At 43.7% G+C, this 15655-nt stretch overlaps 1 pseudogene; it reads left to right on the forward strand.

The window, feature by feature from the left end:
* Positions 1 to 554: 554 nt before the first annotated feature.
* The window catches only part of LOC138083441 (pregnancy-associated glycoprotein 1-like), a 37527-nt pseudogene continuing 22426 nt past the window's right edge, over positions 555 to 15655 (forward strand).

Here is a 15655-nt window from a genome sequence, read left to right on the forward strand (position 1 = left end):
ACTGGCATCATAGGTGCCCCTGATGTCTTCCATTAAACCCAATACCTAAGCCAGTTATATTTCCCTGGGCTGTCCCTGAAGTCTTTAGTTTGCCATTTGACAATTTATCCTTCTAGCAGTCTCCTCTCCAATGAAGAGCACAATGCCTATCTCATCAAGTGGCTAGGAAGATGACATGAAACCACGAGTGTCGAGCATGGCCCCTAGTATCCATTTTCATGATTTTCTTAGCAGTTTTTTCTCCAAGTAGGAAAGGTTTTCCGTCTTCTTAGATGTAGATGCAGATCAGTTTGATTTTCCAGCCAAGCTTCAAAGAAGAGATTGCAGTTCAATTCTCTGTATTCTGAAAAGCTTCAAAGGCCGCTTGCCCAGGACACTGATGACGGTAAAGATTTTATCGAGACCTTAGGTTTTTTTGTTTCTTTTTCCAGATCTTTCAGTGGCCTAAAGGGGAAAAGTAGGGTAGGTCAGAGCATATATAACTAGGGAGTCCTGGTCACCATTACATGCTAAGAACCCAAACTTCCCTGAGTACTTGGAGCCAGGAAAGAAGCATGAAGTGGCTTGTGCTCCTCAGGCTGGTGGCCTTCTCAGAGTGCATAGTCAAGTAAGTATGGGGACTGTAAGTCACATCATATTCCTTTCTTGGATTTTTCTTTTCGTCCGATTGTTCTTCCATCCATCAGGTTTAGAAGGGAATGGAATATTTCCCTAAGAGTCTTAAAGTTGCACCATTACTTATTGATAAGTAAGAGGCTATAGAAACTGTAGATCCCAAGGTCTTGGTGTAGATTTGGGTTGCACAAATCTTGGGGTCCAGTCATTTCATGACCTATTGAAAATGCAACACCTTGCAACTGTTCAGTGCATAGTCTGTGCAGATGTCGATGTGGTCCTGTGGAATAGTACTTTTCTACATTTTATTCAACATGTCCACTTTTATCCCGGTCTATTTCAGTGTGTATATGCCTATGTCTGCATGTCTGTATCACTGTCATTTTTCTTTCCATCTCTTTGGAAGTCACTGGGAGTCTATTTCTCTTTGTGTTGTTTTCTTTTAATTTTTCATTTGACTCTCCCTTCCTTCTCAAGCCTCTGAAATTCCCTTGCTTGTTCCCTATATCTTGGATTCTTCTTTCAACTCTCTCTTCTCTTTCAACTTGGAGAAAGATACACCATTTTACACTGTTTTATATCAGACAGGCAGTGTGAACACAATCAACTCAGAAACCTCTTGCATTTCAAGTTGCTCCCTTGTAAAAGAGGATAAGAGTCCCCCTTCTACCTCCTTCCTTGAGGTTCTATGAGAAGGAATGTGTGAGATGGCAACAGCAATGCTAATGGCTGTCATTGTTGAGACTTCCTATTTATCAGGTCCCTTATATCCATCACTTCACTTATCCCCAAGTTATTCAGTTTGGAGTGTTTGTATTGTTACATTCCACCATTTTACTGAAGGGGAGACTGAGACACCACATGGTCATTTGGTTTACCAAAGATTGCAGATATGCATAAAATTTTGATAATAATCTGCCTCATAAAAATAATTAGAAAATACACAGGGCCATTACAATGACAGTTATACCTTAACACTGACACTAATTGGATCATCTGCTTTGGTTTCTTTGTCAAATGCTCGGTGAAAGAATACCTCTAAGGAGAGTTAAGACTGACTATAAGAAAAACCCTCAGTGGAAAAAACATGCTGAACAATTTCCTGAAGGAGCATCCTTACAGATTGTCCCAGATTTCTTTTCGTGGCTCAAATCTTACTACTGACCCACTGAGGAACGTCAGGGATGTGAATATTTTAGGAGGATGGCACCCCACAGTGCCCCCTCATACTCTAGCTTAGCAAGGGGCTCATCTGGAGGTGCCAGGTGGGATGTTGGGATTGGGGTTCCTGCAGGAGGCAGAAACACTGGAAAAGCAGGACCCCACCCAGAGGAGAAGGCACTCTCATTCTCAACTGTTGGTCTTTGTGATTGGGCCCGGAGATTACCAGATGGCAGGTAAACATCCATTTCTGTATCAAAGATGTGTCATTAGTTTGAAGGTGATTGTTCCTTCTGAACTAAGTGAGCCACTCAGTTATAGATGCAAACTGAACCATCACTGATCAAACGGTAGAACCAACTGCAAAGCAATTGTGAATGCCCAGGTAGAGGAAACCAGTTGCCGCAGATGCAAGAACGACAGCAGTAAAAAGTTACTGAAACTGTATTGTGAGTGTGACCATAAGAATCACTGTGGTTCCTGTTTTTAGATTAGAAAAAGGGCTTTTTTTGTCTTCAAGATGTCTTCAAAAATGTGCATGCCAGCCAGAGAGATAGGCAAAGAGTAAATGCATGTTAAATGAAAGGGTCAACTGTCTGCTGTTGATTGGATGTGGTCTGAGTTTAGAGGGAGTGGCTGGAGTTGATCAAGAAGGACCTCCTGGAGAAGCAGGTGCTAATGCTAGATTTGAAGAGACTACAGCGCTTCCCAAATGAAGACACTAGGGCTTACCTGGGTTTCCAGCAGTCCTGGAAGCCCAGTGGTATGACTCTGGGCTTTCCATGCAGGAGGTACCACTTCAACGCCTGGTCATAGAGTTAATATCCTGCATACAATATAGCATAGGAAAAATATATCAAATGCAGATATGTCTGCATTTGACCAAATTCTGTGAGCTTCATGGTGGTTAGAAAGTGATCACAAGAGATATGTGAAACCTAGAGGAAGGCATCAGTATGGGAATAGGGATGGCCATTTCTGCACTAACCCACTCTCTCCTCCTTGTAGTTGTTTTACGTGGGCAACATCACCATTGGAACACCCCCTCAGGAATTCCAGGTTGTCTTTGACACAGGCTCATCTGATTTGTGGGTCCTCTCCGTCTTTTGCAACAGCTCAACCTGTTGTGAGCACAGACACCCCCTACCCGGATCATCTTTCACTTGCCCTGATGCCTGTTTTCATCCTTGGCACCTGATGACACTCATCTCTTGTATCTATAGCTACACACATTAGGTTCAGACATCATCAGTCTTCCACCTTCCGGATTACCAATAAAACCTTCAGGATCATCTATGGATCTGGGAGAATTGAAGGAGTTGTTGTTCATGACACATTTTGGGTAACAGTGTAACAAATGCTGAGTCAGAACTGGCTATGGAGTGACCACTGCTTGCAAAACAGATGCAGAACCATCTGGCAGGACCCTTCCTAGCCTAACTCCCATAGATATTGGCCATCTTATCCACAGGATCATGGCTCTAGGGAGGCAGTGCCTGTAGTTACACACGAGCAAACAAATTAGCTAACCCAGAGAGTGACTTGAAGTGTGGACTTGCAGCTCCTCTGCCCATGAGCAGTTCATGGTTCTTTTTGCTGGGAGCGAGAAGAAGGCACCAAAGCACCCACTTTTATATTCACAGACTGTTGCAGGCACTTTCAGGTGATAAGTGGTTTAATCCTGCAACATCCTCACACAGCAGTTACTCTGATTAGCTCATGAGACATATGAGGAAACGGAGGTGCAGACAGTAAGGGTCTTGCTGAGGGCACACATGTGGTAAGAGTTGGAGTTAGGCTGGCATTTCAGGACTGAAGTTGCTGTGGGGTGTTTGGGGACAGGATAAAACTGATCTGGGGACCCTGGGGCCAGTCAAGGGCTTCAGGTATCCAGAATGGGAAACTGGAGGCCTGAAAAGTCAAGGGGCCTGTTAAATGAGTTCTCATTCTAGAAGACCCTTGAGTGTCTGATAAACCTACGCCCTGCCTCCCCCCAAATACTTGAGTAGTTCTTCTCTTTCTTTTTCTCTCTCATACACACTCAGAGAAATATACACATATTCCCAAAAGTGAATTCCCCAGACAGTAATTTCATAAAAACCTGCAAACAAGACTGTGTTTTTGGCTTCTGTCTTCCTGGACAAATGCAGAATCCTTAGTACTTTACAGAGAATGCAGTCCATGCCTGTCATTAGGTCACAGTGATGCTAAAGAGAAGGCTCTCTTGCTCTCGATTGTTTTGTCCATAAGGTGGCACCAATGGGACCAGGCCTGATTCTTGGTTGCCCCACCTGTACAGAAGCCACAAGGCCAATTTGACTCACTCAGGTGGTGTTTTTCAGAGGGGCAGATGTGATAAAATTCACAGCCTCTCTCAAATGGAAACCAAATCCATCCTCTGCCCCTTCCAGCTTGATCTAACCGTCTGCAGGCCACTGAAGACAGAGCCCAGCCTCAATTCTTCTCTGAGGATCTAATGGCAATGCACCCCAGCCCTGTCCTAGCCCCAGTTCATGTATCTGTAAGTGGGAACACTCTTCCCTCCCACAGACTGGGGACCTTGTATGTACTCACTGTTCGGTCCAAGCACGGTGGAATATGGGTTTGAGGATATAACTTTTGATGGTGTCTTGGGCTTGAACTACCCCAACATATCCTTTTTTGGAGCCACCTCCATATTTGGCAAGCTGAAGAATCAAGGTGCCACTTTTGAGCCTCTTTTTTCCTTCTTGAGCAACTAAGTCTGAGATTTACAATACTTTTCTCCAGATTAGCTTTAAGATGCTTTCAGTTGCACAAAAATTAGAGAACACTTGATAAAGGAGTATCTTGAGGGATAATCTAACAAAGGATAATTATGACCCTAGGACCCTACCTGGCTTCACCCCTGGCTTTTATAAATAAAATTTTATTGGAAGACAACCCTACTCCTGGGCTCAAGACCAGTAACTTGGTCTATGGGGGTGAGTGAGGAGGAAGGCTAATGGAAGGCAACAGAAAACAAGTTGAATGAAAAGACATTAGATTTGCTTATGAATTTGATAAGGAAGGAAGGAGAATGATGGTGGATATCTTTCCTTCCTCATTAGCATTTCACTGGGAGCCCAGGACCAGCTACCCAATTTGTAGGAGCCAGTGAGAAATGAAAGTGTGAGACACAAAAGTGTGGGACCCCTTGATCAAGAAATATGAGGTATTTCAAGACAGGGAGAGCAGAGGTGGGGTCCCTTCTGACTGTGACCTGAACCCACACCCTTAGAAGTCCCAGGCCTTGATTTTCCTGAAAAATGACAGGTGGACAAGGGGAAAGCCAAAATGTTTCAGCACCCTGTCCTCTGATGGTGTCTGAATACTCAGGTCGCTGGAGGTCCAGGGGGTCTTCAGAAGACATAGTGGGTGGAGCCCAGCCAAGTGATTCAGCTTCTAACCTCCTCTGTTCTACTCATAAGCCAGTAACAGACCTCAGTCTGGATTTCAATCTCTCCTAGATTCAATTTCTGCAACTATACATGGGGACCTTATTAGTGCCTTGACGGGTGGACAACCACAGCTCTCAGACTGTGCTGTTGTTACTGTCCTCCAAGGATTCCCCCCTCTCTTCGCTCTACAGAGATGAGCAGGAGGGCAGTGTGCTGATGTTTGGTGGGGTAGACCACTGCTACTATGAGGGAGAGCTTAACTGGGTACAATTGATCCAAGTGAGTGACTGGATTGTACACATGGACTGGTAAGCCTCTCCCTCTGAGGGTCAGCCCAAGTGATGTTCCCACTACTGTACATGGACACAGGCAGACACACTTAAATGCATTCTCAGACACACAGTCACACAGATATATACACCACCCACAATGATACAGACAGACACACGGACACATGGAAACACATGAACAGACACACACAAACATACACAGCAACACATAAAAATATGCATAGCTAGTCAGAGACACACAGGCACACACAGAGACACATACAAACACACATACAAACTCACAAGTACATAAATACACAAACAAGCCATGGTTTCATAATCCACCGGCATTCTGACCAGTGCTCTGGCCAGGATCCTAAAAGGCACCAGAGAGCTCTTTGTAGCTGGAAGAGGGCTGAACCAACTGCCCTCTGAGGTGGGAAGCATGATTAGAGGACTCTACAGTGTCGTGAACAGAGGATTAGGGAGAATTTCTCCAGCTTGAATAAAGTTATGATAAGATGATCAACAGTCCAGGGCTACCTAGGACATAGGGAGTTCTCAGTAAAGATTAATGTCATTTAAAAAACAGGGACAGTCCTGAGAAAAGGGAAAACTAGTCTTCTTAGGGAGCAGCTACCCAGCAGTGGAGAGAGGATGCTGCAGTCTTAAGACATGAAAACAAATAATAAAAAAGACACCCCACGTTCTTGGGCACACAGTGGGACAGGGGATATAACAGAAAATCAGGTAGGTGGGATCCAGGAGTGACCTGAGGACAAGAGGCATAATTGATAAGATTCTGTGTGATACCCTCAGAGAAAAGCTGACCTGTCCTTTGGAGTTTCTGTGGGCTAGTCATATATTTCCTGGTCAGGGTCTCAGGGTCTGAGCTGGTTGTAGGAGTAGTGCTGGCAGACACCCTCTCCCAGAGGAGCCCCTTTCTCCCCCTCTATGAGAATCTGCTGCCCCTGCGAATCTCCATCTTCACTCTGTGTGAGACCCGTTGTTTGTTCCCCATCTGGTACAGCTATCTGGAAGTTTCTTGTTTTCTCAGTCTTCATTCACTCATTGAACAGACAAGCATTGGACATCCACTGTGTACAAGGCACTTTAGGGAGACAAGGATAATAAAACTCACCCTCACATCTAAGAAGACAGATGTACATGAAGTGACTCGCCCACATAGTGAATTGTGACTTTGGCACATGCTAGACATGAGGAGGAGGAGGCAATTGCAACCCACTCCAGTACTCTTGCTTGGAAAATCCCAGGGACAGAAGAGCCTGGTGGTCTGCCCTCTATGAGGTTGCACAGATCGGACATGACTGAAGTGAGTTAGCAGTAGTAGCACCAGCAGACATGAGGCAGGGTCTACAGAGAGTGACCAAGACAGGAGACTGATAAACACAAGGGGAAAGACTTCCCAAAGCAATACAATTAAGCTAGAAGATGAGAAGAAATTTGCTAGTCAAAGGGGACTGGAGTCTTCTAGGAAGGGAGGCCAGCTTGTGTTAAGGTACAAAATATTCTAGTATATTCCAGTATTGGATTTGAGGATGTCAAAAAAGGTGTTGTATCGAGAGCAAAGGAAAAGAGGGTGAGAGATGAAGGGCTGTTTAGGAGACAGTCGGGAAGGTGACAACTCTGGGGAGACTCACAGTGACCTTGGTACCCACTTTCTTCTGTTGTCTCTCAGCATCTCCATGAAAAGACAGATTATTGCTTGTTCCTGTGGCTGTGAGGCCATTGTTGACACCAGAGCAGCATTTATCGAAGGACCAGATACATTGGTCAATAACATGCAGAAGCTCATCAGCACCACTTCACATGGTTCCCAGGTGAAAGGTCATGGCCCAGGGTCACTCCCAGTCTCCACACACAACAAGGATCACCATGGCCAGCCTCTCTCCCTCTCTCTCTAACAGCACTACATTTCATGTTCTGTGGTCAGTACACTGCCCTCTATTATCTTCACCATCAATGGCATCAACTACCCAGTGCCAGGTCGAGTCTACATCCACAAGGTGAGGGGACAATATTGAGGGTTGGTTCTCAAACTAGAGCTTGCAGGAACCCTTGGGCTGCTTCTGAGAGGAGGGCGCCCTCTGGAGGCCATGTCACACAATTGCAGATGCTGCTGATCCCTGTGACTGGTCCAGTGCCTCCCACAAAACCAATCACTTGAGAGTAAAGGGCCGTGTGGGACACTGATCTTCCTGAAATAATGTGGAGAGGCCACACAATATGGCATGGTGGGAGTCAGGGAGAGGGGAGCACTAAGGTCCTCAGTCCTCAAAGAGCTTCATTTCAATCTGAACTTGTAGGTGCATGAGCATGAAATTCAGCACTAGCAGTCCCTGAAATAGGCCATGTTACAAGGAGAATGACTGGGGACAGTCCCAGTGTGCTCTCCCAGCATAAGTTAACAGTCTCCCTTCCCTTCTCAGTGTTTTCCTGGTTTGGATGATAAATTATATGGTCAGCTTAGTACTCGGTTGCATCTTTCCCTTGCTCTTGCCAGTTGCCTCCTTTGTGAGTTGGGGTACCCGACCCCTCTGTAGGGAGGTTGGATGCTAATGTGATTAAAGGGTACACAGTGACTGCTCAGCCCCACCACAGGGTGCAGGCTTCATGTCAGCTCCCAGCGGGCATTCAGAGCAGGCTGATGGGCTCAAAGAAGGCTTTGAGGAAGAGAGGGAATTTCAGGAATTCTAAAACCACAAACTCATTGAGCCATATGGAGGGTTGCTTGGTTCTGGGCAAACTGTACTGGATTCCATGCAAATGGCATGTCAAAGTGGTCTGCACTGGGGCACTGGTTACTTACTAGGGGTGATGAGGGCTATGGACTGACCAGTAGGGATGGGGAACCAGAGTATGTTACCAAACCAAGCCTGGAGTGGCCAAAGAGGGTGAGTCTGGGCTGAGGGAGGCTTCTCAGAGTTCCTGAGTTTAGTCTTCAATAAAGTATTGTGTGCCCTACTCTATTTAAGATGGAATACCAACAATGAGTTGCTATGTAGCACAGAGAACTCCACCAAGTTATATGACAGCCAGGATGGGAGGGGTGTCTTTGGGAGTAGGATACCCGGATACATATGGTTGAGTTCCTTTTTTGTACACCTGAAACTCAGAATATTGTTAACAAGCTATACTTCAGTACAAAATAAAGTTTTTTTTTAAGAAAGTACGGACTGTGGTGATGCAGGAGGAGAACCTGCATTCTCTGCAGAGAAATCAAGGAGCAGGAGTCAGAAGGAAAGAAACAGGGAGTGAGGAGAGCTATGGATGCACTTGTTCTTTTCTAAATAATTTTATTGAAGTGTGGCTAATCTTCATTGTTGCATTAAGTTATGCTGCACAGCAATGTGACTCAGTTGTACACATAAATATATATAGTTTCTTATTCTTTTTCATGTGATTTATCACTAAATATTGAATATAGTTCTTTATGCTCTACAGTAGGACTTTGTTGTTTTTCATTTCTCTGTTTCCCCAACTTCCAGTCCTACACTCACCATACCCTTCCTCATGGCAACCTCATGTCTTGGCCCTCTTTGGTTTTGGATGAACTATCTTATCCCCTGCTGCTGAGAAAACTCCTTGATAGTTACCAAAAAAAGGAAATAAAACAAAGAATTATGCTAAGTCTGGATATTGGGGGGCATCACAGGTAAGGGCTCATGCTGATTTGTATATAAATTAATATGTATACTATATATATATATGCATATTGAATATATACTGTATAATTATATATACATAATGTATATGTTGCAGTAATATAATATGAATGTGGCTGATATTAATTGGTATAGATTGGAGTGCTGTGATAACATGTTTTATATACTGTATATTTATATTGTGTGTGTGAGATGTATTATTACAATGCATTGGTTTGTGTTGGTTGGTATTAGTTGTGTGCATGTGTATTGCTGCAATATATATATTAATTATAAAGATTAATTCAAGTATATTGATTTATTAAATTGTTTAGTAAAGAGCCATCAAAAATTATAATTCCATATAACAGAGAACAACTTGATGCTCTTCTAATGTTTGATGATGATTGGCAGATTGCTATAGGAAATTACTGTCGTCAAATCTTGCATCATTTACCCTCACATGCTTTGTTCATTCAAAAATTAAGAAAGAATAAATTAAGTGTAGTTTTCCCCCATCAGATTTTACAACATGCTCTCTTTGTAAAAAGTTAAATGCGGATTCATCTGGAACAATATATTGTAAAGCCGTCAGTAACGTGAAAAGACCTCCTCTCCAGACAATAAAAAGATCCCAACCCAAAATTAACTGGCAGTCAAGGAGGTGTTTATATTTTTTTCACAGGACACAGATTCTCCAATTTGGTTCCCAAACAGGCTGATTAGTCATGTTGCAGTGCCCCAGGCACCTGGTTCCTCCACTGCCATGACCACAAAAAACAAAAAGGGAACTCCCCTGCCGCCACCACTGCATGAAACAGCCATGGCAGGGCCAGCCTGACTGACTGACAGGACCCAGTATGCTGTGCTTACGGCTGGTAGCAGCCCAGCATCCGTCTGCAAAACTATGGGATAGAGGATTGATGGGGGAAAGAGATATATGATAACTGTATACTATTTGCTCAAAATTTTTCATGTCGCTTGGCCACCGCTAGGGCCAATGCTGGTTCAGCGAAAGGTGGGCCGAGGGCCACCGCTCCTGCTGGCAGGAGAGGCAAGATAAACATCGAGATCCCAGCGGGACTGACACTGCTGCAACACAAACTCCGACCAGAAAATGACTCTATTTACTCTATTTTGGCTTGTTTATCCTCTCCTTATGTTTTTCTTTTCACCAATGATTCCAGAAAACTTAATGTACAAATGGGCCTAATGTAGTGACTTGTGAACAATATATGCTTTCATCTTGTTTAACTCCTCCATATAATGTTTGCTCTTTTATGGTTTTAAAACGTCCACCCTATCTCATGGTACCTGTAACTGTAACCACGTATTGGTATGATAACCATGGCCTTACTGTGCTGCAACAGCTACAAGATTTAATGCGGACACAACGGCTTGTGGGCTTACTTATTTTGGGAATATCAGCTTTGATAACTGCAATTACTTCTGTTACTGTGGCAACAATATCATTGACTCAACAAGTGCATACTGCCCAATATGTTGGTACTATGTCCAAAAATGTTTCTTTAAGGCTGGCAACACAGGAAGTTACAGATAGGAAACTAGAAATGAGGGTTGATGCTCTAGAAGAAGCAATAATGCATATTGGGACTGAATTACAGAGTCTGAAAGTAAAAATTGCTCTTTCATGTTGCCGACTACTGGTGGATATGTGTTACATCCCTGAAAGTAAATGAGACAGATTTTGAATGGGAAAGTATCAAAAATCATATTTTAGGTGTTTGGAACAGCTCAGATGTTAGTTTAGACTTAGGGAAACTTCATGATCAGATTCAGGCCTTGGAAAACTCCCAATTAGATTTTACCGCCACAGGAGAAGCCAAAGACTTTTTCCACATTCTCTAACTTCATTTCTGGAAAGACTGTTCTGTCTACTGTTTCTAGTTATGTTGCTATGGGTGCTATAATCTTGCTCCTCATAATCATTCTTCCTTGTATTGTCAGGATTCTTCAGCAGAGCATTCGGAATCTCACGACTGAATTACACCTGATTGTTTAAAAAAACAAAAACAAAAAAGGGGGATATGCTGGGAGCCAGCATGAGGAATCCCACCCATGACAACGAGTCAGGCCTCAGGAGTTCCCCCTGAGTTTCCCTGAGCATCTACTCCCCCCCCCCCAAAAAAAAAGCAAATTATGCCTGCCTTATTGTATTTTGCTTTTCTACTCTTCTGACACTCTCTGGAAAAAGTTAATTCAGGGTTTCAGTCGCCTGCAAAAGAATGTGTCAGCTTAAAATCCCCTCTGATAGCTCTCTAACTTGCCTAACAGGTTCCCCTGAACTTTTGCAACCTGTGGATTTCTTACAGCCCCCCAACCTCAAGAGTCACTAAGCTTAAAGCATCTTAAAGATACAGAGCCTTTTCTAAAGAGCTAAAAACCATATTGGTGATGGATTTCACTGTTGACTCAATAATTGCTGCCAGACCTTCATATTCTTAATCATTTAGGCACCTGAAGGATATTAATCAATGTAATAGGGATATAGAAATAGGAATGTAGTAACTTTGATGTTAGCAACACTAGACTTTTGAGTTAATTATTTTTCTTTGTTATATATCACTGTACTCCTCTTGTGTCCTTGCTATATAAAAATGTAACTTTATTTAGTGCTGAGAGTGGCACCAGACTTTGGGAAGATCAACACAAATAAGTCTTCTCGTTGACAAACCCTTATCAGAAAAAATGCTGTAAAATGTTAATTGGCCCTCTGGCTAGAAGATGATGTAAATCACCTAAGACTTGTGTATACAACTATGTATGCAGAGAGCAAAGCTAGGTTTTGATAAGAGTCAGGGCTGCTGATGCTGCATAATTTTATGTTATGCATTGATGTCTATGTACAAAAAAGGGTATAAAAGGCCTTTCTGGACAATAGGGGATGGGCCAGTCTCTGGACTTGTTTCCCCTGTGTCTCCTCTTTACTCTATTTTCTGTCTAAATTCCCATCTGGGGCGAGAAGGCTCACCATGTATACTTACTGGCCCCAGCTTCTAAGATCCACACGAGAGGGAGCCCAAGGTGGGGCATCCCCCGCTATTCAAGAGGATGCTGGTGGCCTAACATAGATGGTGCAAGCTCCTTGCCTGGAACTTTATTGGCTTTCCACGTAAACCAAGTTATTCAGCCTCTTTTCTCCACTAAATTTTCCTACTACACTATTTCTTCCTAATCTAATCTTATATTTCTAATTAAATAAATAAATAAGTTTTTCCTCACCCACGCTGTCCACACTTCGAATTACCCTGGATCCATCGGGGCTGGACCCCAGCAGACTCCCCCAGGATGATAGAGGCCACTGCTATGCCACCTTTCAAGAGAATAGAGTGAATCCATCTACAGAGACCTGGATCCTGGGAGACGTCTTCCTGAGGGTGTATTCCTCCATCTTTGATCAAAGAAATGACAGGATTGGCCTGGCACTGGCAGTGTATATGCTTGGAGTGGTTCAGGAATCAGTAAGGATGCTCCTAACATGCACACACTCACACTTTGGGTACTCCTGCTAAGGATGTTGGTGAACTGTATTTGGTGGTCTGCACACCCTATTCTCAGTAAAGAATAAAGAGTTTCAATCATAATGGTGCTGAAACAAATAGTTGCCTCTGTTTGTGTCTGAGAGTAAAGGATTTAGAAGCAAGTCTGAATCAAAATTGAGAGGAGCCCAACTCTAATTTGCTTCAGGGAAAAGGTAGACTCATTGAAATGTTCTGGGAATCCAGGACACAAGAATAAGAGCAAATACAAAGATCTCAGTGACTGGACCCAAGAAATCAGAAGTCATCAATCCTCTCTCACCCTCACTCTTTCCCTTTGGTCTTCTTTGATGTTCTTAGCCTGGCAACTTTCTTCCTTAAGGCTTCTACACCTAGTGAGGAAGTCCAAGCTACCTACCCCAGGGTTTTAAATCCCGAAGGCATCACGTACTAAGGAAAGAAGTTTGCAGACATCAGAGTTCATGGGTGTTCTCTGAATGTCCCACCTCAGATCACATGTACAGCCCCAGATCAGCCATCCTGGCAGGGACATGGTATCTTATGACTGGCTTTAAATGGTCTTTGGCCCTGACCGAGCAGCACACATGATTGTCAATTTCCTCCAGAACTCCATGACAGAAGCTGAGGAGAGGCAGCCCCAAGGATAGCGACTGGCAGATGATCTAGGCCATGGAAGAATTTGTGATGACCCACCAACTCCACCACGTCCTCAGTCAGAGGAATTATAAGGGGTAATGAAATAGACTCTTCATCCCATCTCAGATGATCTTATCACTGGGCTTCTCCTCCAGAGGATTTTGGGTGAGGTACTTCATGAAGAGCTGGTTCCCTCTTGTTCCCACACCCCAGTCACCAGCTCTCTGCCACTTATGCCTGCTTTGTCCTTTCCAGTGTGACTTGGTAAGTGGTGGCCCCAGTGGATCCCTGAGCCATCCTCCAGGGCCCAGAATGCTCCCTCCTTGGCCTCCAATGCTGCTGGGGAGAATGCAACACATGTATTGGGAGACCCAGTGTACACAGAGCCTTCAGTCTTTCTGAGCTTCCTCCAGCGGTGGAGCTACAAACTATTTGCTTGGAGCTGCCATGGTTGGTTGAGAAGGCAATGGCAACCCACTCCAGTACTGTTGATAGAGAATCCCATGGATGGAGAAGCCTGGTAGGCTACAGTCCATGGGGTCTCTACGAGTTGGACACGACTGAGCAACTTCACTTTCACTTTTCACTTTCATGCATTGGAGAAGGAAATGGCAACGCACTCCAGTATTCTTGCTTGTCGAATCCCAGGGACAGAGGAGCCTGTTGGGCTGCCATCTACGGGGTCGCACAGAGTCAGACACGACAGACGCAACTAGCATCAGCAGCAGCCATGGTTAGGCACTTTTACAGTGGAAGCATCCGTTCTTTCCACCTGGAGGCCCTCAATAGATGCCTCAGCTGAGCAGCAGGAGTCACAGGTTGATTTCCTTTCAGATTGACTGATTTGATCTCCTTGTTGTATAAGGGACTCTCAAGAATCTTCTCAACGACCACAGTCCAAAAGCTCAATTATTTGGCATTCACCCTTTCTTATGGTCCAGATCGCACATCTGTATGTGATTACTGGAAAAATCATAGGTTTGACACTACAGACCTCTGTAGCAAAGTGAGTCTCTGCTTTTAATAAATTGTCCAGGTTTTTCATAGCCTTTCTTCCTTCCAAGGAGCAAGTGTCTTTTAATTTTGTGGCTGCAGTCAAGGTTCATAGTGGTTTTGGAGCCCAAGGTGGGGGGGTGGGGGTGGGAATCTGCCACTGTTTCCAGTTTTCCCTCAACTATATACCATGATGTGGTGGGACCAGATGCCATGAATGTTGACTATATGTTTGTGAAGAGTTCTGAGAATGTTGACTTTTAAGCCCGTTTTTTCATCTCCTGTCCTCATCAAGAGGCTCTTTAGTTTACCTTTGCTTTCTGCCATTAGGGCAGTGTCATCTTCATATCTGTGGATGTTGATATTTCTCCCAGCAATCTATATTCCAGCTTGGGATTTATTCAGTCCATAATATTGAATGATGTATCCTGTAGAAGTTAATAACCAGAGTGAGAGTGTACACCTTGTCACGCTTTCCCAGTTTTAAATGTTTCAGTTGTTTCACGTCTGATTCTAACTGCCACTTTTTGACCTACATACAGACTTTTCAGGAGACAGGTAATGTGATCTGGTACTTCCATTTCCTTAAGAATTTTCCAGTTTTTTGTGGTCTGCACAGTGAAAGGCTTTAGCATAGTCAGTGAAGCAGATGGAATCATTTTTCCCGGATTCCCTTTCTTTCTCTATTATCCAATGGATGTTGGCAATTTGATCTCTGATTGCTCAAACCACTTTGTACATCTGGAAGTTCTCAGTTCATGTAATGTTGAAACTTAGCATGAAGGATTTTGAGCATTACCTTGCTAGCAAGTGAGATGAGTGCAATTGCTTGACAGGTAGAACGTTCTTTGGAATCGCCTTTCTTTTGGATTGGAATGAAAACTGACCTTTTCCAGCACTGTGGTCACTGAAGAGTTTTCTGAATTTGCTGACATATGGAGTGCAGCACTTTTACAGCTTCATTCTTTAGGATTTTTAAACAGCTCAGCTGAAATTCCATCACCTCTCCTATCATTGTTCATCATGATGCTTCCTAAGGCCCACTTGACTTCATACCTAGTATATCTGGCTTTACATGAGTGACCCAAGCATCATCCCTATCGCAGTTTTATGACCACTGTACAGTTCTTCTGTGCATTCTTGCCACCTCTTCTTAATCTCATCTGCTTCTGTTAGGTTTTTGACTTTTCTGTCCTTTATTGTGCCCATCCTTGCATTAAGTGTTCCTCTGGTAGCTCCAATTTTCCTGAGGTGATCTTTACTCTTTACAGTTCTATTGTTTTCCTCTAATTCTTGCACTCTTCACTTTTTAAGACTTTCTTATATCCCCTTAATATTCTCTGGAAGTCTACATTCCATTGAGTATATCTTTCCCT

Source organism: Capricornis sumatraensis, chromosome 8 (genome assembly GCF_032405125.1).
Source record: "Capricornis sumatraensis isolate serow.1 chromosome 8, serow.2, whole genome shotgun sequence".
NCBI lineage: Eukaryota > Metazoa > Chordata > Mammalia > Artiodactyla > Bovidae > Capricornis > Capricornis sumatraensis.